Raw genomic sequence first — 24479 nt, forward strand, 5'->3', positions numbered from 1 at the left:
GAAGGGGAGTGGGAGAGGGAGAAGCAGGCTTCCCGCGGAGCAGGGAGCCGATGGGGGGCCCGATCCCGGGACTCTGTGATCATGACCCGAGCCGAAGACATCCGCCAAAAAACTGAGCCACCCAGGCGCCCCAACCTTGTGGGATTTTGATTGAGATGGCATCGAATCTATAGCTCCAGCTGGGGAGAACAAATATCTTAAAAATGTCCCTGACATGGAATTTCTCATCATTTATTTAGGTGTTCCTTGGTTTTCATCAGAGTTTTATAGTTTTCCTTATATAGATTTTCTACATATTTTGATAGATTTATACCAAGGTGTTTCATTGTTTTGGTCCTAATGTAAATGGAATTATGGTTTTAATTTCAAAAAGGTGATACATGGTGCACAGCAAACAACAATAACAACAACAACAAACCCAAGAGATACAGACTGATTTACAGTGAAAAGTAGCTTCCTTTCTATATCCTATTCCTTGGGCCTCTATTTTCAACTATCCAAAGACATTCACTGATGCTACGTTCTTGTGGGTCCTTCTAGAGATTGTATGTATATACTCGAGCTCCTATTAATAATTATTATTAATTCCACAAACATCCATGAGCATTCGATATGGGCCAGGCAAAAGGAGATGGGGCAGAGAACAAGAGGGAGTCCTGCTCTCACGGAGTGGACATTCACTGTAGTTGGCGCCACCAACTATATCTCCAGTCCTCATGAGGTCTCTGCCTAGCAGGTGGTATTATCCCTGTGGGAGGGCTGAGGGCCAAAAGAGGACTCTCGGGGGCCAACTGAGTTGTCCAAGAGCTTAAGCAGAGAGGCTGGTCCTGCCAAGAGCTAGGGGCAGGGCTGATGCTGCCTAAGGCCAGAGGAAGCAGGTTCTGGAAGGGAGGGCTTCTTGCCAAGGCAAATAGGTACCAATAATGAGGAGGCAGCTTAAGGAGGCTGCTAGCCCAGTCTGGGGCCAGATTCGTATCAGAATAAGACTTAGAAATCCTGTTATTAGGTGGCTGCATTTTAATTCCTTAATTTTGTTTCCTCTCTAGCTTCTTAGACACATTGTTCTGGGGACCAGCCTACCCGTGTTTGGCTGATCCTAGGAGAAAATGGATTTATCCATACTGAGATCAACATTGCCACAGGAGTGGCCAGGACGTCCCCAGAGGTATAGAAGGGGTCATGCTCAGGACAGGCTGTGATGAAGAGCCAAAGAGTAGCAGTGGGCTGCTGAGGACTGAGTATCTGAGTGACAAGTCTGAGCCAAGTTGGTTTCCCCACCTGGGTTTCCCTGCCAGGTTGGAGGTAACTTTCCTAGACATGGCACTAGGCTCTCTGGCATCCCGTTTCCCACCTCTGCCTCAGACACTGGGGCCAGTGGATGCCCTACAGCCACCTGTATGCTGCCCTCCACCCATTCCCCCAGCCCTGCTAGGAATATTTGCGTCCAGTTGTTGTCTGTCATATATGTAGTAACAGTAGCTCCTCACTGACCAGGATGAGGGCCAGTGACTGATGATTTCATTCCCATTTTACAGATGAGGAAATGGGCTCTGAAGCAAAATCTTTGCTTGTGATGTAACACTACATTGCCTCTGTAGGGTCCTAGCACCCAGGATAGGGGCGCACACAATAGCAGTCCTTGTCCCCAACTTGGTAGGTTTGTAAGTGCCTCACTTAAGCAGCTCAGATGCTCTGGCTGCGCTGAGACCCTTCCCCTCTGTTTGGCCCTGGGGTGGTTCGCTGACTCTCACCTCTCCCAGTGGCACTGCTTTGGGCCATTTCTGACTTGATTATATTCTTAGGGCCCACCCTGTAGGGACGGGGTTATTCCTTCACAGGGTTCAACCGATTTTATGGTTCTTGTTACAAATTGTCACGTAGGGCCCATTCAGAAAGATTGCAGTATTTTATCAATGAACATGTATCAGACATATATACCTCTTACCAAATACATGTCTTTAATTCCTAGAGGCAGAAAGGACTCACTTAACATGAGGATTACGTTCTGTACAAATGTGAGCACTGTGTCCTGCAGCCTCTGCTTCTGAATGGCACCAATTTGAGTAGAAGATGGTTTTTTTTTTTTTTTTGGACAGAGAGAGACACAGTGAGAGAGGGAACACAAGCAGGGGGAGTGGGGGAGGGAGAAGCAGGCTGCCCACCGAGCAGGGACCCTGATGCGGGGCCCGATCCCAGGACCCTGGGACCGTGACCTGAGCCGAAGGCAGATGTTCAACCCCTGAGCCACCCAGGCGCCCCGAAGATGGTTCTTTATATAGCTGCACTCCTTGGAATAGACCAGGCCAATGCCTGGGTGGTCAGCATCCTGAAGGGACAGTTCTTAAAAGGGCCTGGGACTCCTTTCCATCAGGCATAGCTCAAGGGGCTGAGGGTCCTCTCAGCCCCTCCAGGCACATGAGCCTCTGTTAGACACGCCTTAGAGGCTGTCTTCCTTTATCACGGGGCTTGGAGGGATGGTTGGTATTCTCACCTCTAGCTTTTGCCTCCAACACGTCTTGCACATCAGTATTCCCTAAATTAATCTGCTCATCAGGTCACTCTCCAGCTCAGGAATCTGCACTGGCTCCCTGCTGCATGTCACATCAAGAACTGCCTGGCTTTCAAGGCCATCAGTAGTCTGGCCTTGTCTTGCCTGTTCAGTATAGATTCCCTGATACCCCAACACAGCTTCTTTGCTCCAGGTAAACAACCTTCTCTTTGACGTCCAGAGTATCTGCCACGGGGGCCTCCTCTCCATGCCTTGTTCACTTTATTCCCCACTTCTCCCTTCTAAGGCTTTTTTCATCCCCAGTCTCTGTCCTTCATCTTGTAGCCTAATTGTCTACCCTGTTGCCTTGCATGAAGTCTCCTTTGAGCAGCTGGCTAACTCTAGTCCATCCCTTCTCCAAACACTTACGATATTTATTGTTCACACTATAGAAACTGGCCTTTAACTGTCCTGTAGATGTGGTTTGGGCCTGCCTCCAAGGTCACCAACTAGACTGTGATTTCCATAAGGAAAGACTACAAGAGTCTAGGATGGTTCTGGGCATATAGTGCCTGCATACTAGCCATTAACAGAGAGGCAATGCACATGGTCTCTAACCCTCAGGCAAGACAACAAATGCACAACAGGGCTCTCAGTGTTACCATATTCCATAGATTGTAAAATATACCTTTCCCCTACTCCCCACATTTTAATGTCTCTGAAATTAGAATCAATGGCATATCATAATTTAATTGACAGCTCAGCTCCGAGGCAATGCACATGGTCTCTAACCCTCAGGCAAGACAACAAATCTACAACAGGGCTCTCAGTGTTACCATATTCCATAGATTGTAAAATATACCTTTCCCCTACTCCCCACATTTTAATGTCTCTGAAATCAGAATCAATGGCATATCATAATTTAATTGACAGCTCAGCTCCCTCTCTCTGTTTCTTAATGGATTATTATTTTTTTTGTTTTTTTTTTTTTTAAGATTTTATTTATTTGAGAGAGAGAGAATGAGAGATAGGGAGCACGAGAGGGAAGAGGGTCAGAGGGAGAAGCAGACTCCCTGCCGAGCAGGGAGCCCAATGTGAGACTCGATCCCGGGACTCCAGGATCATGACCTGAGCCGAAGGCAGTCGCTTAACCAACTGAGCCACCCAGGCGCCCTCTTAATGGATTATTAAATATTGGTGCATTTTACAGTCGTGCATTAGACTTGATGAAAAGAACATTAGTTGATGGAAGTGCTGTTACTGGTTGACATGAGAATGTTGAGAGCTGTTTCTGGATTGGACCTGGGAGAATGCATTTGGGAGAAGTGAGGTGATGTGGGAAAGATTTGGGAGAAGTGGGGGATGCTGGGAGGGATGAGGGATGCTGGGAGGGATGAGGGATGCTTGAAGGAGTGGGGGATTCTGGGAGAGATGAGGGATGCTGGGAGAAGTGGGGTGTGCTGAGAAGGAAGGGGAGGGTGCCCTACTGGGCTCAGAAACTTCCTGAATCACTCTGAATTGATTCAGCTCTTACTCTTTTCCATTCTCCTTTCCCCCTGTGTATATGCTGCTTCAGAGGCTGATTCCTTGTTAATTGGAATATCTGTGCCTGTGGGGTGGCAACAGTGGGCCAAGAGGCTATCTTCCCTCACCTGTGAGGAGCCTTCTCATGGCCTTGGATTCATGGATGCCTCTGACCAGCTGGGTGCCCGGCTGGGAAGACAGAAAACTGAGCTCCCAGCCAAGCATAAGCCCAGATGGGGAGGTATGTAGGGAGACCGAAGGGCAAGGGCCACAGACTGTCTAACCTTTGAGGAAGCACAGAAAACCAACCCATCCGTGGTGAGGAGGAATGGCTCCTTTCTAGGCCCAGCGGCCCCAAGCTCTGGCCAGAGTTTCCTGCCCTGACCAGCTGAGGTCATGTATGCAGCCTCTGGGTGGTGACTCTGAAGTTTATAGGGTGCTCAGGTCACCCCTCCAGCTTCAGATCCTTCTGGACTCCATCCCCTGAGCCAGGGCTCTCTTGGCTGCACAGGCAGGTTCCTCTGACTTTACAAAGCTGCTGAGTGGGGGAATGTGGTCTTTTCCTTTCTCCTGCAGGCTGACCTCTAACGCAGTTATCAGCAAGGGCTTTGGGGCCAAACATACTTAGATTTAATACCTGCTCTCCCGCTTGGCTACCATGTGACCTTGGGCAAGTTGTCAAACTTTCTGAGTTTTGTTTTCCTCATCTGTTTTGTTTTGTTTTTTTTTTTTTTTTGGTTAGTAGGTGGTGATTTTAGTAATAGCAAAGGGAATTTACATATGAAGGCTTGTCCTTTTTTTTCCACATGTGAATTCTTTTTTGTTTTTAAGTCAGTATGGTTAACAGACAGTGTTCTATCAGTTTCAGGTGTACAGTATAGTGATTCCGCAGTTCCATACTTTACTCAGTGCTCATTGCGAAAGTGTACTCGTAATCCCCTTCACTGTTTCCCCCACTCAACTCCTCTCCCAACCATCAGTTTGGTTTCCTCATCTTTAATATGAGGGTGGGAATCCCTAACTCTGGTGTTGGTGTGTATATTTGTGTGTGTGTGTGTATGTGTGTGTATGTCAGGATTAAGTGACAGAGTGACTAACATTGGCCACTATTATTATCATCATTGTCCCGTTAGCCCTTTATTCCATCGAAGGTAGTCCCTGCTTCATCCTATGGACCCCTGCCAATGTTATAAACACAAGTTTTATGGGCCCCAAACATCCCTGAAGCAGAGGCAGCACCCTCTGTGTGTCCATCCCTCATCCCTCACAGAGAGTTTGGGCTCTTTTCCCCTCATTCTACTGGTTTTCACTGGGTATTTCCTATATGTCCCCTGGGGACTATGCCTGGTGAATGCCAGACCTCTAGTTCCATTGGAGAAATAAGGTGGGAGCCATGCAAAGTTAAGGCTAAAATAACCTAAACAAAGAAAAAGAAATAAAAGGGAGATTCCTTTCCAGCAAGATGGAAGATTTGATAGCTTGTGGGGCAAACTATAAAACATCCAGAAACATAGGATAGAAAACAGCACACTTTTTATGCATAGCTGAGCTGCGTGGAAATAGACAGCCCTTGGGCAAGAGACATAAAAGAAGTTGAGAGCCTTTTTGGGGAGGGAGTGAGGTTGCTTTGCCCGCCCTGACGGCCCTTTGCTGGTCTGGACAATGCAGGGACTTGGGTTTGAATAGCCACAGGGACAGGGACAATGTTTTGATCCTACCTGAAATAGAGAGGTAGAACTGTGACTCCCACATACAGCTGGGACCCGCCATGGTTTAAACTTCCAGTGAAAGGCCAGAAAAAATACACTAACCTTCAAAGGCAGAGGAGAAGGAAGCCTCTTCTAACCTGGCCTGGTTGGGGAAGGCCATTTCTGAGAAATTTATAACTACAGTCCTGCCCTCTTTTGAATTTGGGATCCAGTTTACACAACTCGTGATCCTAGAGTGTCTAGGCCAGGAAATGAACATAAAAGCTATTCCTGGCTGGAGCATACATAGAGACAGAAAGTAGAGTGGTGGTTGCCAGGGCATGAGAGGGGGGAAATAGGGAGCTGTTTAAAGGACATAGAGTTTCTGTTTTACAAGATGAAGAGTCCTGGAGATTGGTTGCACAACAGTATGAAAGTACTTAACACTACAGAACTGTATGCTTAAAAATGGTGAAGATGGTAAGTTTCATGTTGTGTGTGTTTTGCTACAATAAAAAAAAAAAAAAGCTATTTCTGACTGGTGTCTTTTTGGGACACCTGGCAGAAGCAAAAGCAGAACCTCTTCGGAGGGATACACCTTCAGCCCAGCCTGCTCAGGCTGCCTGTAGGACGCTTGTTGAATTTGAGCGAAAAGCCCAAATTACAAAACACTAGGAGACTAGCGACTAGGAGGGAGTCAGCAGCAAGGATGAAAAAGAAAGCTAGAGGATAAATGTCCCCAGATGTTTACTGTAGAATTATTCATAATGTCAAAAACCAAAACAAAACCCACCTGGCCAAAAAAAGCTGGAAATAAAGCAAAAGTCCCATAGCTAGGAAATATTCCATAGCCATTAAAAGATTTGGAAGGATTTCCATGAGGGATTTGATTATGGAGTGAGAAAAGTAAGGAATGGAGATGGGTGCTAATAGGATCCCATTTTTGCAAAGCAGCCCCACAGAGAGCAATACTTGACTCCACACTTGTAGATGTGTGTGTATTTCTAAATAGATCTATGAGCATGAAAAAGAGAGGGAAGGCTGCCCGGCAGGGTTGCTTGGGTAGGGCTGCAGGAGAAGGAAGGGGGAGGGGAGAAGGGAAAGGAGGAGAAAAAAGATGCCCCAAGACTGCACTGAAAATATCTACAATACTTGGCCCTCAGCATGCCTGCTATAATCCCATTTATGGAGGGTGATCTCTGAATGTGTTTGTGTCTATAGGATAACAAAATTATGATACTGACTTGGAGATTTGCCTACTGTGAAGTGGGACAAGTTCTGTGAATCTGGTTATTTTATTTTATTAATACAAGCGAGCGAACTTCCTCTATATGTGTGTGTTTGTCCATGTGGATTAGTGTGAACAAGGAGAAAGATGTGGAAGGACAGGTGTTGGCACCTGTAATAGGAGAGAAGGAGGGGGAGGAAGTGTTAAAAGAGGAAGAGGGTCAGATCTGGTGTCCTTATAAGAAGAGACACAAATACATCTTTGTATTGTATTGTTTTATTTGTGATAACAAACTTCCATTGATTTGGAACAGGAAAAACGCCCACAAGAAGGACAATTAAAAAAAAAATGAGTGAGGACGCCCGGGTGGCTCAGATGGTTGAGCGTCGGCCTTCGGCTCAGGTCATGATCCCAGGATCCTGGGATCGAGTCCCACATCGGGCTCCCTGCTCCTTGGGAGCCTGTTTCTCCCTCTGCCTCTCTCTCTCTCTGTCTCTCATGAATAAATAAATAAAATCTTTAAAAAAAAAATGAGCCAATGAAACACTTTCATACATTTTTTTTGTTTTTAAGATTTTTTATTCATTTGTTTGACACAGAGAGTGAGAGTGAGAGAGACAGCAAGCACAAGCAGGGGGAGCGGCAGGCAGGGGAGAAGCAGGCTCCCCACTGAGCAGGGAGCCCAATGCGGGGCTCCATCCCAGGACCCTGGGATCATGACCTGAGCCGAAGGCAGCCGCTTAACCGACTGAGCCACCCAGGCGCCCCCATACATTGGTTTTAAGAACGTCAAGTGTCTTCTTTCCTTGGAGGGCCCTTTTGCAATAGCTTTCAAGAATGTAAATGTACCCGATGTGCTACTCGTTAACCCAGCGATTCTGCTTCTACTCATGCATTTCCCCAGGGGTACACTGCTGTCGGTACCGAGAGTCATTACAGCATTATCTGTGGAAGTGAAAGATTGGAAACAGCCTAGATGTTCATCAACAGGAGACGGATGAAGTCAGTCATGCTCTATACACAGGGGAATACTTAACAGCTAATAGGAAAAAAGTGAGACTCACTGTCTCCTAGATAGGTTGAGTGAGAAGAGCAGAACAGGTTTCTTTGTGTTTCCTAGGGCTGCAGTGGGTGGCTTAAAACAACAGACATGTTCTCTCTCACAGGTGGGAGGCTGGAAGTCTGAGATCAAGGGCCATGCTCCCTCTGAATGCTTGGGAATGGGGATCCTTCCTGGCTTCTTCCTAGATTCTGGTGGCTCCCAAAAATCCTTGGCATTTTTTGGCTTGTAGCTGCATCACTGTGGTTCTATCTCAGTCTTCATCTGGCCTTCCTGTGTGCGTCTCTCTCAGAAGGACTTCCACTGTTGGATTTAGGGCCCCCCCCTTCATCCAGCATGACCTCATCTTAACTGATTACATCTGTAAAGACCCCATTTCCAACTAAGGTCACATTCCGAAGTTCCGGGTAGCCGGGGACTTTGGGGGCCATTCTTCCACACACTTTTAAGCGCTGCGGTGTACTACGGCTGGATTAAAAAGGAAGAGGGAGAGATAGAGATGCTTGTTCATGTCCACAGTCTGGAATGGGAGGAGAAAGCAGAGGTTGTGGAAGAAAGCATGTGAGGTCCAGAAGGAGAACCGTGTCAGGGAAGGGAGGGAAGAGGATTTCAGTTGGAGTTCCTTCCACTTGTGTTTGGCTTTGAGACCCGCTGGGAGAGTCTGGGGTATTGGGTGAGGAGGAAGGAAGTTGGGGAGGCTGATAGAACCCAAGGTTGCTCACACACTCTATCTCTCTGTTGAGGATAGACAGGCCTGACTGCCAGCCTCTGGGCCCCTGACTCTGGTAATATTTCTGAAAGTTCTGGAACAATCCTCCTTGCCTCGGCTGGGTCCCCTCATGAGGTACATGGAGCTGTTTGTCCTCATTTGTTAGAAGGGTGGTGAAGGCCCCTTCAGGTTCCTGCTCCAAGAAGCCTGTCTCTCGTCCTTTCTGTCCTGCTTACCAAGGCACCTCCTCCCCCCGCCCCCAGCCTGCTATGTGACCAGGCCTCCCCCTCAGTGTCAGCTGCTCCAGGCTGGGGCTTGAAGCTTTTCATCTTTGTGTGCAAAGCCCTGGGAACAGGGGAGAGGCTCCATTACACATGCTGCGTGTAGAACAAAATTTAACCCTGCTGTGGAGGCTTCATGACCTGCCTAAAAGGTTTCCTGTTCTTAGACGAGGAAGTATGGACAGTTATGGAAGTGTGAGTGGAGCCAGTCCTGAGTCAGACTGGGCACGTGTGAGTAGGGGGGAAGGGATGTGGTCTGGCAACTCTCCCCTGGCCCCACACCTTCCCTTTCCAAGTGACTCAGAGACAGGGGCTGCATGTCTCATTCTCCCTTAGCTGTGACAGTGATGCATGATAGCAGAAAAAATGCCCCAGCCCTTTGCTGCACACCTCCCTGTGTCTCTCATGATACGCATAGCTAGGAATTCAGGGGGGCTTGTGTTCCAGCAGCGGGGAGAGATGTGAAGCTACAGTGAATGATTGTTTAATCACAGGTGCACTGGTTGTTACAAGCACAGATCCACATTGCTTGTGGAAGGTGTAACAAAACAAATCTGACCATGAGCCAGAATGGGTCACCTGTGCGCCAGGGCCTGTGAGGGGCAGGGACACCCTCACTGGCACCCTTGAAAGAGTGAGGCTCGAACCCAAACTCAACAAGTCTGAGGGCAGAGCTCTGCAGGAAAATGGGCCTTGAGTGACCAAGATGCTCCCCATGTGGGGACCTCTGCAAACACTCCCATGTCCCCTCTACCACTCCTCCTTCCACACCCAGCTTGAGAAACAGTTCCCCAAGCTCCATTTTCAGATGAGGAAAGTGAGGTCTAGAGAAAGGAAAGGATTTGTGCTCTGGGTCCCAACTCAGGAAGGGAGTCAGTAAGGAAAAGCAAAGGCTAGGTTTCCTGGCACTCTGCATGGGTCTGCCCAAGTCCCCAGAGTTCGTCCTCCATGAGCCAAAAACTTAGACACAAGCTGCTCTGTTCACCAAGAATTCCATTTTCCCACATTGTTCTCCACTAGGGACATTCCTGAATTGGTAAAAGAGGGACTGGTTCAGCCCACATCCTGGCAGTTGATGGGCTGTGCAGGGTCTAAACTGGAATCTGAATGTTGGAGACAGAAGGAGTTAGACAAAGTTCCTGACTTGAAGGAGCTCCCAGCTCAGAGATGAGACAGACCAAATGCACAGGACACTGTGATCAGGCCAAAGGATAAGGGGCACCAGAGGTCTGGGGGCACAGAGGGACAGCCCCCTTGGAGAGGGGGACATCTGGAACAAGCAGAAGGCTGGCAGCCTTTTGTGGGTCAAGGGTGGCATGTGAGAATCTGGGTGGAGATGTAGGCATGGAGGAGGGAGAAGGTGGGAGGCCTGGCATGTGAAGAGGGAAGGGCATTCTGCTCAAGGAAGAGCAAGTCCAAAGGGACTGAGGCCAGTCAGACATCACGGAGGGAGGCTTGCTGCAGAATTGGTGGCCTGACCATCCTCTGGTGATCCTGGGTCCATGGAGCAAAGCGTCATGAAGGTCTTGTTCTGTAAGAGGGGAAGGCTGTCTGTCCTATGGGAGGAGGGCTGTTCGAAAACTCTTTGAAGACAGACACCCCTTAATAGTTGAGAATAGCAGAGAGCCCTCGTCTTTCCCCTCAAATACAAGTGTCTATTTATATGCAATATTTTTGAGGTTTTTTTTTTTTTTTACTTTTTAAAAATTGTGGGAAAATATACACAACATAAAAATGACCAATGTAAGCATTTTTAAAAAGGATATGACTCAGTAACATTGAGTACATTCACAATGTTGTATAACCATCACCATCTCTTTCCAGAACTTTTTCATCATCTCAAACAGAAACTCTACACCCATTAAACAGTAACTCTCCCTTCGCCGCTCTCCCCAGCCCCTGGCAACCACCATTCTACTTTCTGTCTCTATGAGTTTGGCTGTTGTAGGAACCTCAATTTATATGCAATGTAAAGAAAGCATATTGAGGGGGCGCCTGGGTGGCTCAGTTGTTAAGCGTCTGCCTTCTGCTCAGGTCATGATCCCAGGGTCCTGGGATCAAGCCCCCGCATCTGGCTATCTGCTCCGCGGGAAGCCTGCTTCTCCCTCTCCCACTCCCCCTGCTTGTGTTCCCTCTCTCCCTATGTCTCTCTCTGTCAAATAAACAAAATCTTAAAAAAAAGCATATTGAGGTAAAATTAATGTGCAGTAAACTACACAAAAGTGCATGATTTGCTAATTTTGAATATTTATACCAGAACCCAGATAATGACTATATCAATCACTGCCAGGAGTTTCTTTTCACCCTTTGAAATTCATCTCTTCCCCCCAACCCTCCCCACACAGCCACTAGTTTGCTTTCTGTCCCTCTAGATTAGTTTGGATTTTCTAGAGTTTTTGCTGAATTTGTTTCTTGGTCATCTTGTTCCCAATTTTAGGGGGAAAACACTGAGTTTTCACCATTTAGCTGGAAGTTTCTCATAAATGCCCTCTTCAGGTCGAGGAAATTGCCTTCTATTCGTTCGTAATTTGCTGAGAATTTCCACTGGGAGTGGATGTTGGATTTTGTCAAAGGGGCCAAAATCTGCCATCTACTGAAGATGATCATCTGGTCTTTCTTTTTTAGCTTGCTAACGGGGAATTTACAGTGATTGGTTTTCAAATGTTAAATCAACTCTTCATTCCTGGTACTGCATGAGACTAAGAGGTTAGAAGTGGGGATCCTAGCTCTTGTCCCCCCAGTGAGACCCAGCTTTGGGCAGTCATCCCCATAGTGGGAGGGAGGGGGCAATGGGCAAGGTTGGGGAGAGAGACCGCTGCCAGACACAGCAGTCTTGGCTTGCCCAGGGGAGCAGCCCCAGGGGAGCCACCCCAGGGGAGCCTCCCCAGCTAACTGGGGGTGAAAGAGGCTGCCTCACCCCACAGTATGTGTGGGTGAGGCGGCCTCTGCTCTTCCTCTGTCTTGCCTGGGAAGACACCAGAGACTTGCCCTAGGCATGGTGTGCTACCCTTGAGCTTTCTGGAGCCCCAGGCTCTATATCTGCTGCCAAACCAAGATGGTGGTAGCCGGCTGTGGGTTTTGGCCAATCTGCGCACCTCATGAGGGGGTCCCCTGGTGTAGAGGGCAGTGGCCCACCAGGTCAGGGGCTTGTGGGCAGTTCTCTGTGAATTGAAGGTCATGATCTTTTCTGGGCTGCTGTATTCAGTGAGCTCATGGCGACAAACCACTTAAATGAGATTAATGCATCCAAGCCCCGGATTTAAATCCAGATGCCCCTACTCACTAGCTGTGTGTTCTTCGGCCAGTGGCTGAATCTCTCTTGTAGTCTCCTCATTTGTAAAACAGATAATGATACTGCGAGATGTGGGGCACCCATGATAACTCAGTGTCCTGCAGATGAGTGAGCAAGTGTGCATCAAGCAGCTGGTGCGGTGTCTGGCACATGGAAAATGCTGCATAATCTCCTAGGTGACCAGAGCCATTGCAGCTGCAGCAGAGACTGTCCTGGAGCTTGAGGAGCCACAGAGGGGGCCAGGGGAGGGAATGGGGCCTTGCAAGGGGATGGGAATATACCCTGCGCTGGCTTACGTTTGCAGTGGTGTGTGTGTGAGCCATGTGCCTCCATTGCTGGCACCCTCAGGAACATGCGATCCTTGTGCCCACTTGGGTACCCGTGGGGAAAGGGGGCTCAGAGCTAGAACTAAAGTTGGAACCCAGATGCCCCTGGTCATTTTGAGAGGTCTGAAAGGGGAAGGATCTCCACAGGGTTGATGTTAACTCTGGCTCCAAGTTGAGAGGAAGGAGCTGAGAGAGGGAGCTGGGGAAGGAGAAAGGAATTGGGTAGCCAAGGAAACTCTTGGTGGATTCTCTCCTTCCCCATCCTGCCTGGTTTTCCTTATACTTCTTGGGGTGTGGAGTGTTCAGCTGACCTATTTTTCTGTTGGCATTTCAGCATCCTGCCCAAATGTCCAGTTCATTCAGATGTTACTCATCAGATGTTATGGTCTCCTATGTGCGAAGCTTTGTGCTCTGGGGACATAGTGGTGAGACCAGAATAAGGCTCCTCTTCAAGAAAAGACAGATAATGCACAAGTGAACACAGTTAAGATAATGTCAAGAGTGGCCAGTGCTACGCAGAAATGCCACAGGGGTATGGGACAGGGAATGACCCGGGATGGTCAGAGAAAGTCTTTCTATGCAGGTGATATTTGAGTTGACAAGAAGGAGCCAGCTGGGCAAAAAATCTGGGGTGGAACATTTAGGCAGAGGGAACAGGCAAAGTCCTTAGGGAGGAGTCAGGCTGACGTGTGGCTGGGCAGTCAGTGCGGAGGACAGTGGGTGGAGCTGGGGGAGGGGTCACCTTGTAGCCTGCCGGGAAGTCAGGGGAGCAGTTAGGATTTATTCTGAGCGCAGATTCCAAGATTCTTCTGGAAATGAAAAAAAAAAAATGCTTGTATTCTTCCCTTCTCTCTTTTGTGATTTTGGGGGCCTCTTGTTTAGAAACACATCTGAGGCGCTCTCAGAACAGGAGGCCAGGGTTGGCATCCCCCAGATCCCCTCCACCCGCTGTTGTACAAATTTCCCCGCAGCCGTGGGGTGGGAAGGCTGCAACAACAACAACAGACCAGTGTCCTCCTGCAAGCCGCCTTGCCAGAGATGTTTGGGAGGTTACACCTCTCCCCCAGGCAGGGGGACCACTGACTGAACCAGGGCCCAGCCTCCTTGCCTCAGTTGGGAGGACTCTGTGGTGCCATTTAAGAATGCTTCAGAGCCTCTGAGACTGCCCTTCCCTGTCCTGCTTCCATTACTTCCTCACGGGTTCCTCCTGAGAGCACGCCCTCAACAACTCATGTGACACTGAAACCCTGTCACAGGCTCTGCTTCTGGGGAAGCCAACCTCAGGCCATTAGGTGTCATGTATTTTTTGGTTTAGAAATTGGGGTTCTGGGATCAGAGGACCAGGGAACCCCTCAGGATTGTTCCTTGCAGCTCTGAAAGTCTCTAGAAATGCGTGATTTACTCAGTCACACAACAAGTTCATGGCAGAGCCCTCCCACAAACCATTCAGAGCCATGAGGCACCAGGGTAGGGTGGGGCCTGCTGGTGAATGTGGTACAGAGGCCAAGGCAGCAGCTGTGGTTTACCAGCAGCTGTGCTCCCAGATCAAGCTCCATCTCAGGTAAGGCTCCCTCTGCCTTCATTAGTCCAGAGACCTTGGTGTCCTGAATTCTAGCCCTTGCCCTCGGTTTCAGCATGATTCACTCTAAAGCGAGAGAGATTGGCAGCTCAGAGACAATGGTCCTGAAAAGAAGATGCTTGTTAATCCAAGTAAATCTGTAATTTGATGGACTTTTTTTCAGGGTGACAAAGTGAGTTGAAAAAATGCAAACAGCACAAGTCTATAGGTTTTGAGGTCATTCGGGAGTCATATATCAGGAGATTCCTTAGCTTTCCCAGGGATCTGCTTCTCCCCGCCTCTGTCTCCCCAGAATCAGACCACACATGCTGAGAAATGCTCAGTGTTTTCCTCAGGTTCCCACAGCAGGGCCTGTCAAAGGTGTGAGTCACTGGAGGGGAAGGTGCTAAAGCTGAAGAAATAATTTTGCTAAAAGTGCATTTAAAAAAAGAACAGACTGGTGATTGAGCTAAAGTAAGCTCTCTGGTATGTGGCTTATTTCTCAGAAGAGTGGAGGACTTTCTGTGCTTTAATAATTTTTTTTTAAGATTTATTTTTTTTAGGGGGGGAGGGGCAGGGGGAGAGAATTTCAAGCAGACTCCCTGCTAAGCATGGAGCCTGAAGTGGGGCTTGATGCAGGGCTCGATCTCATGACCCTTAGATCGGGACCCATGCCGAAATCAAGAGTCAGATGCCTCACCGACTGAGCCACCCAGGTGGCCCCTGTTTTAGTAAATTTCTACGCCATCTCCTAAAGGGTCGGCATCACTGTTGGTTCTTGCAGCTTTGTAGGGTAGGTCTGGGGATGGTTCAGGGAGGCACTCCTGAAGAGGGGTAGCCACCATGGACTGGGCCTCAGCTGGTCTCTGCCCTGACCCTTCAGGGAACCTGGGGCAAATCCTTTACCTTTTCCCAGACACAGTTTTCTCCCTGTAAAGTGAATGGAGTTGGCCATTCCATGAACCTTGGTACTCAGTGTGTGGTCTGCAGACCAGTATCACCTGCAACACCTGGGAGCTTGTTTAGAAATGGAGAGTCCCGGCCCCCACTCCAGACCTCTCCGAATCCGAATCTGTATTTTAACAAGATTCCCAGCTGATTTATACACACATCACAGGTCGAGGTGCCTTGCTCTGGACCAGATTACTCAAATGTGTCCTTAAACTATCACCTTGGAGTAGAAGCTCGTTAGAGATACAAGTTCTTGGGCCCCGGACCTAGTGAATCGCATCTCTGAGGGTGGGGCCCGGGAGCCTGTGTTTTCACCACGTCTCCTGGTGCTGCTTAAGCACACTGACCTTTGAGAAGGGCTGAGGCTTGGCTGCGGAGTAGCTGTTCTATGCAGACCTTGTTCAGCGCCGCTTTCCTGAAACGCTCATACGCCAGCACTTCACAGCGATTTTGTGATGTTTCTGCCTTATCTTTGCTGTCTTAAAGAGAAGACTTGAAGGAAAGTTTAAGGTAGGTGAAACAAGTTGCTCAAGAACTTCCTTTCCCACACTGTGTCTTGCAACATTCATGTTTCTGGGAAAGTTGGTGTGCTGTTACAGGGTAATAAAACCCTTGTAAATATTTAACATTACCTGATTATAAATGACAGAGGCTCTTGGAACAGGTGCTGGGGTAGATCTTGGGGGTCCTGATCAAGACCCTCTTCTCTTGTACTGTTTTGATTAGATAATACATTCATATAGTTTAAACATCTTGTTAAAAAGGACTATAGTGAAAGTTTTTCTTTTCCATAAGTACCCAGTACCCATAACGTGTACCATAACCACCCAGTACCCTCTTCTTCCAGGCAACTGTTTTTAGTTTATTGGGTCTAATCTAATTAAGGCTGATCCTTGGGAGAGCTAAGGAATCTCCTGATATATGGCTGCCCTCATGACTCCCAAAATCTCTGGACTTGCTGTGTGCGCATTTTTCCAATTTATCACCCCGACAAAAAGTCTATCAAATTACAGATGTATCTATTTATTTATTAACAAGCATCTTCTTTAAAGGATGCACTATTTTTGGGAGGTTCCTTTTTTTTTTAAAGATTTTTATTTATTTGTTTGACAGAGAGAGACATAGCAAGAGAGGGAACACAAGCAGGGGGAGTGGGAGAGGGAGAAGCAGGCTTCCCGCCGAGCAGGGAGCCCGATGCGGGACTTGATCCCAGGACCCTGGGAACATGACTTGAGCCTAAGGCAGACGCTTAATTGACTGAACCACCCAGGCGCCCCCATGTGAATTATTCGAATACAGAGTTTCTTCATGCAAATACAAGCATATACAAGTGTATATATTTATATCTAAACAGTTTATATATATACTTGTATATGCTTGTATTTGCATGAAGCAAGTTTTATATATATATACACATATACATGTGTATATATATATAAAATGCTTTGCTACCTCTGCTGAGCACAATTTACAAAATAAAATACACACTTCTGTGCCTTGCTTGTTTCACTGAATATATCATGCTGTTCTATTGTGAACTCTTAGATTGTATCCAGTCTGCTATCATAGATACTGCTTGTACATGTGGTACTTTGCTGGTGCATATTATATATGCAGGATAGATTCCCAGAAATGGGACTCTAGGCATTTGTAATTTCAGGAGCTATTGCCAACTTGCCCTTCATAAGGTTAGTACCCATGTGCACCTCCACCAGCTTCAGATGAGAAGTTACTGTTTTCCCACATCTTTGCCAGCACATTAAATTGTCACATCACTGGATTTTTACCAATCTGATAGGTGAGAAAGTGACTCATGGAGTCTTAATTTAAATTTGTTATGAAAAGGTTTTTTTTTTTTTAAAAGATTATTTGAGAGAGAGAGAGAGAGAGAGAGAATGAGCAGGGATAGGGGCGGAGAGAAGCAGACTCCCTGCTGAGCGCAGAGCCTGACTGGGGTCTCGGTCCCAGGACCCTGAGATCATGACCTGAGCCGAAGTCAGACACTCAACCGACTGAGCCGCCCAGGCGCCTGTTAAGAAAAGTTTTAAACTCATGATATGTTTAAGGACCATTTTTATTTCTTTTTCTATAGTTGACTTACTCATATTCTTTTGTTTTTAAAATTAAATTTTTTGTTTTATTGAGATATAATTGACACACATCATTGAATAAATTTAAGGTGTATAGCATAATGGTTTGACTTACATATATTGTGAAATGATTACAATAATTTTTCGTTTGTTTTAAAAAATTTAATTCCAGTATAGTTACCATTGTAGTGTTATATTAGTCTCAGGTGTACAAGAGAGTGATTCAGCAGTTCTATAGTTACTCGGTGCTCATAACGTTAAGTGTATTAATCCTCTCCACCTGCTTCCCGCCCCCCACCCCCTCCCCTCTGGTAACCACCAGTTTTCTATAGTTGAGTCTGGTTTGTCTCTTTTTTTCTTTGTTCAGTCTTTGCTTATTTTTAAAATTGGATTGTTGCCTTTTTTATATTTCTAGGAGGTGATTATCAGGGAGATTAGCCTTTTGCCTTTGCTATGAGTTGTGTCCAGTTTAGCATTTCTTTTATTTTGTGGATGGTTTGTCTGTTTGTTTTGTATGCATGAATTTTTATTTTCATGCAGTCAAATTTATCAGTCTTTTATGGCTTCTGTATGTTGACTTATGGGTGGAAAAGTCTTCCCCACTTCAAGATTACAGGACATGTCCTTTATTATATTATTTTAACATTCAAATGTTGATCCGTTTGGAATTTATCCTGATGCATGCTCTGAGGTATAAATCCAAATCACCCCCCCCCATTGCCTATCTTTTCCCTGTTAAAATGAGAAGCTACTTTATCATAAGCTGTTTTCTCATGGTCTGTGAGTCTCTTTCAGAATTTGCTAGTCTTCTCCATTGGTTTCTGTTGATTCATGTTCATTCATGTTCCCAGTGTTTTGCTTACTAAGGTTTATAATATTTAAAAATACATTTTAGTATATGGAAGGGCTGCTTCCCTTATTTTTAGTTCTCTTTCGGGCTGTTCTTGCATATTTGTTTTTCTATTTGAAGTTTAAAATCTAACATCTAATTACACACGTGTTGGTGTTTTTATTGGAATTGCTTTAGTAAAAACAAGTATAACAGGCATACAGGAAAGTGAATAAATTGTAAGTGTACAGCATGATGAGTTATCACAAAGCAAACACGTAGTAAACTCTTACCCATATCTATAACTAGAGCATAACCAGTGTGCCGAAGCCTCCCCTAGATCCCAGCCTCTTCTGAAAAGTAATCATCATCCTCATTTCTTATGTCATAAATTGATTTTGTTGCTTTAAAAAAAAACTTTGTATACATGTATTCTTTTGTATATGGCTTCTTTGCTCAACATTATAACATTTTATCTGTGAGATTTATTTGTTCTCCACTTGATGGACATTTGTTTCCAGGTTGTTTTTTTTTTTAGAATTTATTTATTAGGGAGAGAGAAAGAGTATGCATGTGTGTGAGTAGGGGAAGGGGCAGAGGGAGAGAGAGAATCCCAAGCTGACTCCCTGCTAAACACAGAGCCCAACACAGGACCCCATCCCAGGTCCCTGAGGTCATGACTTGAGCTGAAATCAAGAGTCAGCCACTTAACCAACTGAGCCACCCAGGTGCCCCTGTTTCCAGCTTTTGACTATCATGAATAAGGCTGCCATGAACAGCTTTTGGTGTAACACAGGGCTTTTGGGGTCCATATATACACATTTCTGTTGGTTATTTACTTACAAGAGGAATGTCTGGGCCATGGGATATGCATGTGTTCAACTTCAGAAAATATTGCCAAACTGTTTTTCAAATAGATGTGTAACAATTTACCCTCCTTCCTATGGTGTCTGAGAATTCCAGTTACTCTATATCCTTGTAAAACCTAGTTTTATTGGTCTTTTAAATTTTATTCTTTCCGGTGTGTGTTGTGGTAATTGTGGTTTTAATTTTCACTTCTCTAATGACCAATGAGTTTGAGCACCTTTAAAAATATAGGTGTTGGCCATTTAAATATCTTCTTATGTGAAATGTATTGAGATTGCTTTAAATTTGCACATTACCTTAGAGAACGGATATATATAATATGATGTTGAATCTTTCTATCCAAGAACATGTTACATCTTTACATAAAATTTTTTTTCTGTGTCCTTCAGTATTTTTTTTAGTTTTTTAGTAAATGCTTGCATATTTTTGATAAGTTTATTCCTAGACATTTTATCGTTTTTGTGGAGTCTTTTCTATTGTTTGTGGTAGTTTCTTAGTTCTCTTGGATGAAATTTATACCATATATAAATGGAAACAATTTTACCTCCTATCCAATTCTTACATCTCTAATTTCTTTAGGTTATTTAATTGCATTGATTAGTACCTTCTGTATAACAATAGTTGGTACCTGTGCATGTGCCCTGACTTTAGTGGGAATGCTTCTGGGGTCTTCCAGTTAAGCAAAATGCTGGCTTTTATCTGAGTTTTATATGTTTTATCATGTTAAGGAATTATCCATCGCATCCTACTTTAATGAGGATTTTTTTTTCTTACCAGAAAATGGTGTTGAATTTTGTCAAATGTTTATTACATTTATGGATCTCCTAGGATCTATTATTATGTTGTATTCAGAAGTTTCCTAGTATTAAACCGTCCTTGCATTCCTGGAATAAATTCCCTGTGATCTTTTAATATGCTGTGCAGCCCTGCTCTAGAAGCTTTGTTGACAGAGCCACTTGCCATTGTAAACTCCGCTGGAGATGGTCTGTGGACATTAGAGTCAGTACGTGTGGGCTTTTCCTGAGTAAGGTTCCTAAGTAAGGAACCATTAGTTTGATTTTCTTCCCAGGAACCCAGCTCCAGACTCTTCCCTGGTGTAATGGGCCATAGAAACTAGGGTTGGGGTACCTGACTGGCTCAGTTGGTAGAGCATGCTGCTACTGATCTTGGGGTCATGAGTTCAAGCCCCACACTGGGCATAGAGCTTACAAAAGAAAGAAAGAAAGAAGGATGGGCGCCTGGGTGGCTCAGTCGTTAAGCCTCTGCCTTCGGCTCAGGTCATGGTCCCAGGGTCCTGGGATTGAGTCCCACATCGGGCTCCCTGCTCAGCGGGAAGCCTGCTTCTCCCTCTCCCACTCCCCCTGCTTGTGTTCCTGCTCTCGCTGTCTCTGTCAAATAAATAAAATCTTTAAAAAAAAAAAAAAAAAGGAAAGAAAGAAACCGGGGTTTTCCACCAATTTAGGAAAAACTCCAGGATTCTGATCTTAGCCTTTTTCAGTTTAGCTTCGTTGTTTTGATTAATTTCAAAACAAAACATATCAAACCCGCCCCCCCAAAATGTAGCTAAGCAATTTTTATTATACTCCATTTTGTTTATGTAACACTTTAGAGGATGTTGCAATAGGCTTTTAGAGCCACTGGGCTATTATAAATATAAACTTGAGACTTGCTGCCCTAATTTTTCTCAGGAAGGGGGAAAAAGTTAAAAGAGTCTGGGTCTGTAACAAAGAAAAACCTTTGGGTTCTTGGTCACTGGAGGGATGCAGTGCCCAATCCATAGAAGAGGCATCCACTTGGTAATGTGGTCCAGTGGTTAAGACAGTAGCTTCTGGGTCAGTTTATCTGGGCTTAAGTCCTTGCTCTTGCGTTTACTACTTGTGTGATCTCAGACAAGTTACTTCACCCTTCTAGTCCTCAGTTTCCTTATCGGAAAGTGAGGATGAGAACAGTTCCTACTTCTAGCCTTGTTATGAGGAGGCAGCAAGTTTAATACATGGCAAACTCCTTGCAGGAAATGTGAGGGAGCCTAAGTGGGTATTAAAGCATCCAGTGGGGATGGGACCAGGTGGTCCCTGCATTCAGTGACCTCCCTGACCCTCACTGACCTCATGCAGATATCTGCAAGGTGTGCTTAGACAAGTGAACAGCAGGTTCTCAAGATCAGGGGCTTCTAAGATGAAGCAAAATAGGAAGAAAAAAAAATCTTTTGTCAGTGTCTGGGCTACAGAAGACAGAGGAATGAAAGATTCCTTAAGGTTGACATTTCAGAGAATACATTTGTGAGCTAAGGGAAAAGAGCTGGCCCATTGCTCTTCGCCCCTGACCAGGTTTTTCTGCAGTCTTTAATTCCAAGGTTAGAGCTCCCTTGAGAGTGGGCTGGTTTGCTTTTGAACACAGCGTCTGCACGATGGCTCTCCTAGGTAGTGCTGCCCATTCACACGTATAGTATCGGTTTTTGAGAGGGTGTAGGGGACGTTTTTGCTGCGGGGAGAGGGGCAGCTTCGCATGGGGGATGAGTGTAAAGGGAGTATTCAGGTTCTCCCGCCAAACAGCATTGGGCTGGCTCTCCTTTAGGTGTTCTGTCTCAGTGAAGCAGGAACCAGGTTGGAGCCTTCAAAGCACTAGCTTGCTGTTTCTAATTAGCTATTTAATAAGATGTTTTAAATTGGAGTATAATTTACTTAAAATGCTCAGGCCTTAAATGTTCCACCTGATGGTATTTGTTTCCTAGGGCTCCAAGCAAAATACCACAAACCTGGTGGTACAGGTTAAAGGAACAGAAATGTGTTCTGTCACAGGTCTGGAGCCTAGAAATCCAAAATCAAGGTGTCAGCAGGGCCACAATCTCTTTGAAGGCCCCAGGAGAGGACCTTCCATTGCTTCTTCCTGGCTTCTGGGGGTTGCATGCAGTTCCTGGCATTCCTTGGCTTGTGGACGTATCATTTCATTCTCTGTCTTTATCATCACCTGGCATCCTGCCAGTCTTTTTATAAGAACACATGTGTTTGGATTAGGATCTATCCTAATCTGGTATGACCTTTAACTTAACTAATTACATTTGCAAAGTTACTTGGACCTCTTTCCAAGTAAGGTCACATTCTGAGTTTCCAGGTGGATATGAATTTTGGAGAGGACACTATTTAACATGGATTATTTTATTTTATTTTATTTATTTGACAGAGAGCGAGAGAGGGGAAAAAAGCAGGGGGAGTGGGAGAGGGAGAAGCAGGCTTCTTGCCGAGCAGGGAGCCTGATGTGGGGCTCGAACCCGGGACCCTGGGATCATGACCTGAGCCGAAGGCAGGCGCTTAATGGCCGAGCCACCCAGGCGCCCCCAACATAGATGTTTTTTGACAGTCCTGTATATACCCCTGCGACCACCACCCCAATCAGGAACTGGAACATTTCCATCATGGCCTTTTCCAGTGAATTCCTAGCACCACCACCCACCCCAGACAACCACTGTTCTGATTTCTGTCACCATGATCAATTTTCTTGCCTGTTCTTGTGTTCACATAAATGAAATTCTATAGCCTGTGCTCTTTTGTGTCTGGCCTCTCTGATTTACAATGTTTTTAAGATTTGGCCATGCTTTTGCACAGACCAGTAGATGGTTCCTTTTTCTTGCTGAGCAGTGTTCCGTTGTGTGATTAGACCACAGTTTTTATGTGCATTCTTCCATGGATGGACATTTGGATGGTCTGCAGTTTTTAGAACTCTCTGTGACTCAGACTAGGAATGTAGTGGCAATGCATGTTCTTGTTCGTTTTCTTGTGGACGTATGTTTTGATTTCTCTAGGTTGAACATGAGTGGGATTGCTACGTCACAGGGCAGGTATATGTTTAACTTCATTAGAATTGCCAGGCTTCCAGAATGATTGTACTGGGGTACGCTCCCAAGGGCGACGTGTGAGAGTTCCAGCTACTCTGCATCCTCGTGAACTCAGCTACTTCTTTGGTGCTGGTTGTTTTCTTTGCATAGAGAGGATAACCCTCTGCAGAGGTCTCCATCCACGGTGCTGTCAGGCCAAAGACCCTGCAGTCACTGACTTCTACCTCACTCCTTTTTGCTTTGATTGGTTTTCTTTTTTATCCTGTTGCTCCAAGGACGTTTTCAGATACAGGTCTGCTGGGGTCCCTTTGTCCACTCTCCCTGTCTTCCAAAGAACAGCACTCTTGTGGAGCCTCCACACACTGTTCTGTTCTTCCACTCTTGAGTCTCCTTGCTTTTCGGAGGTCAGAGGTTGGAGGTCAGAGGTCAGAGTCCTTCAGAGGGACAGCAGCAGCTTTCTTAAAGGAGGGGCTGTTTAGATCGTTCAGGGGTCCCATGTGACGAGTTCCACACTGGGTTTCTTTCTTCTTGCACAATCAAGTAAGTGTTTTCCTCACAGATCTCTATTGATGGTGCAAAAGCAACCACAATAAAGGAAATCATTCAAAAATGAAAGAGGCATAAGTTTCCCAAAACTCATTTTTACTGCTATTTATAATAGTGAATAATAATAATGATAAATACTGAGCTACTCGGAACGCTACACCAGCTCGTGTTCTGAGCTTTACATATATAGAAACTTGGTAAATCCTCACATAACCCTTGGAGGTTGGAAGTTCATATCAAGCCCATTTTACAGATGAGGAGCCTGAGGCAAGAAGAGAATCCTCACCTCTCCCACTGCAAGGTGGAGCCAGAATTTGAACTCGGATGTTTCTAGCTTCAGAGTCTTTATCTTACTTGGACATTTTTTCCTTAGAGTCATTCACATTTGAGAAACCTAGCCACATTTAGTTAAATGGGAGATCCGCATCACCTGCTATAACTAGATAAGCACAAAAATGAATGCTTTGATAACAATTCTAACTTGATCCTGTTACTCCTCCCTCACCCCCATTCTTCTTCATGGTTTGTGCTTCCAGTTTCATATTTGAGAAAATTTTGACCACCTCAAAGCCACAAAGATTTTTTCCTAGATTTTTCGCTTAGAATTAAGCCTATGATCCATTTCAGGTTATTTTTATGCATGGTGTGCGGTAAGGGTTATGCTTAATTTTTTTTTTTTTTTTTTTTTTTGGTCTAAGGATGTCCAGTAGTTTCTGCAGTATTGGTTGAGAAGACTCGCTTCTGTTTTCTCTGAGTCTGGCTTTTCTCAGTAAATGGGAGGGTTAATTTGCAGAGTTGCCACAGGAGAGAAAGGTAGAATCATTTTGCTACACCTGTTGGCACATGGTATGTGCTCAATAAATAGCAGTTAGCTCTCGGATTATGCTAACTGCTTCCCTGTAGTTTGGCATTAGGTTGTTTCCAGTTTTCTTTCTTCAAATGCAAATAGCAGTGCAGTGGATATTCCAGGCATACAGCTTGCCTTTTTCTTTAAAATTATTTTAGGGTATATTTATGGATCTTTATCCCTACTACAAATGAATGTTAAAAGTGGATCCTTGTGCTCTGCTGGAAGCCATGCATTGCTTTTGAACTAGCCCTGCTTCCAACTGGAGGAGCTTCTTGGGAGGGTTAAGAATTGGAATCCTCACCTTCCGTGGGGAACCTCTCCTGCCTCCCTGACCCCCCACTCACTGTGGTCCCCTGGTTG

At 45.6% G+C, this 24479-nt stretch overlaps 1 protein-coding gene across 5 annotated transcripts in view; it reads left to right on the forward strand.

Moving 5' to 3' along the window:
* Window positions 1-24479, forward strand: part of IL34 (interleukin 34) — a 58375-nt gene that overhangs the window by 10340 nt on the left and 23556 nt on the right. The window contains exon 1 of one of the 5 annotated variants that reach the window (XM_025888847.2): window positions 14028-14157. The exons of 3 other annotated variants lie outside the window; for them this stretch is intronic. The gene's annotated coding sequence lies outside the window, so the exon portion shown is untranslated. Of the gene's footprint in view, window positions 1-14027; window positions 14158-15476; window positions 15616-24479 lie in introns of those variants that run through there. One more of the 5 variants, XM_025888849.2, reaches the window with a different exon arrangement.

Source organism: Callorhinus ursinus, unplaced genomic scaffold (genome assembly GCF_003265705.2).
Source record: "Callorhinus ursinus isolate GAN/ISIS: 27379988/994484 unplaced genomic scaffold, GSC_fseal_2.0 scaffold37, whole genome shotgun sequence".
Classification (NCBI taxonomy): domain Eukaryota; kingdom Metazoa; phylum Chordata; class Mammalia; order Carnivora; family Otariidae; genus Callorhinus; species Callorhinus ursinus.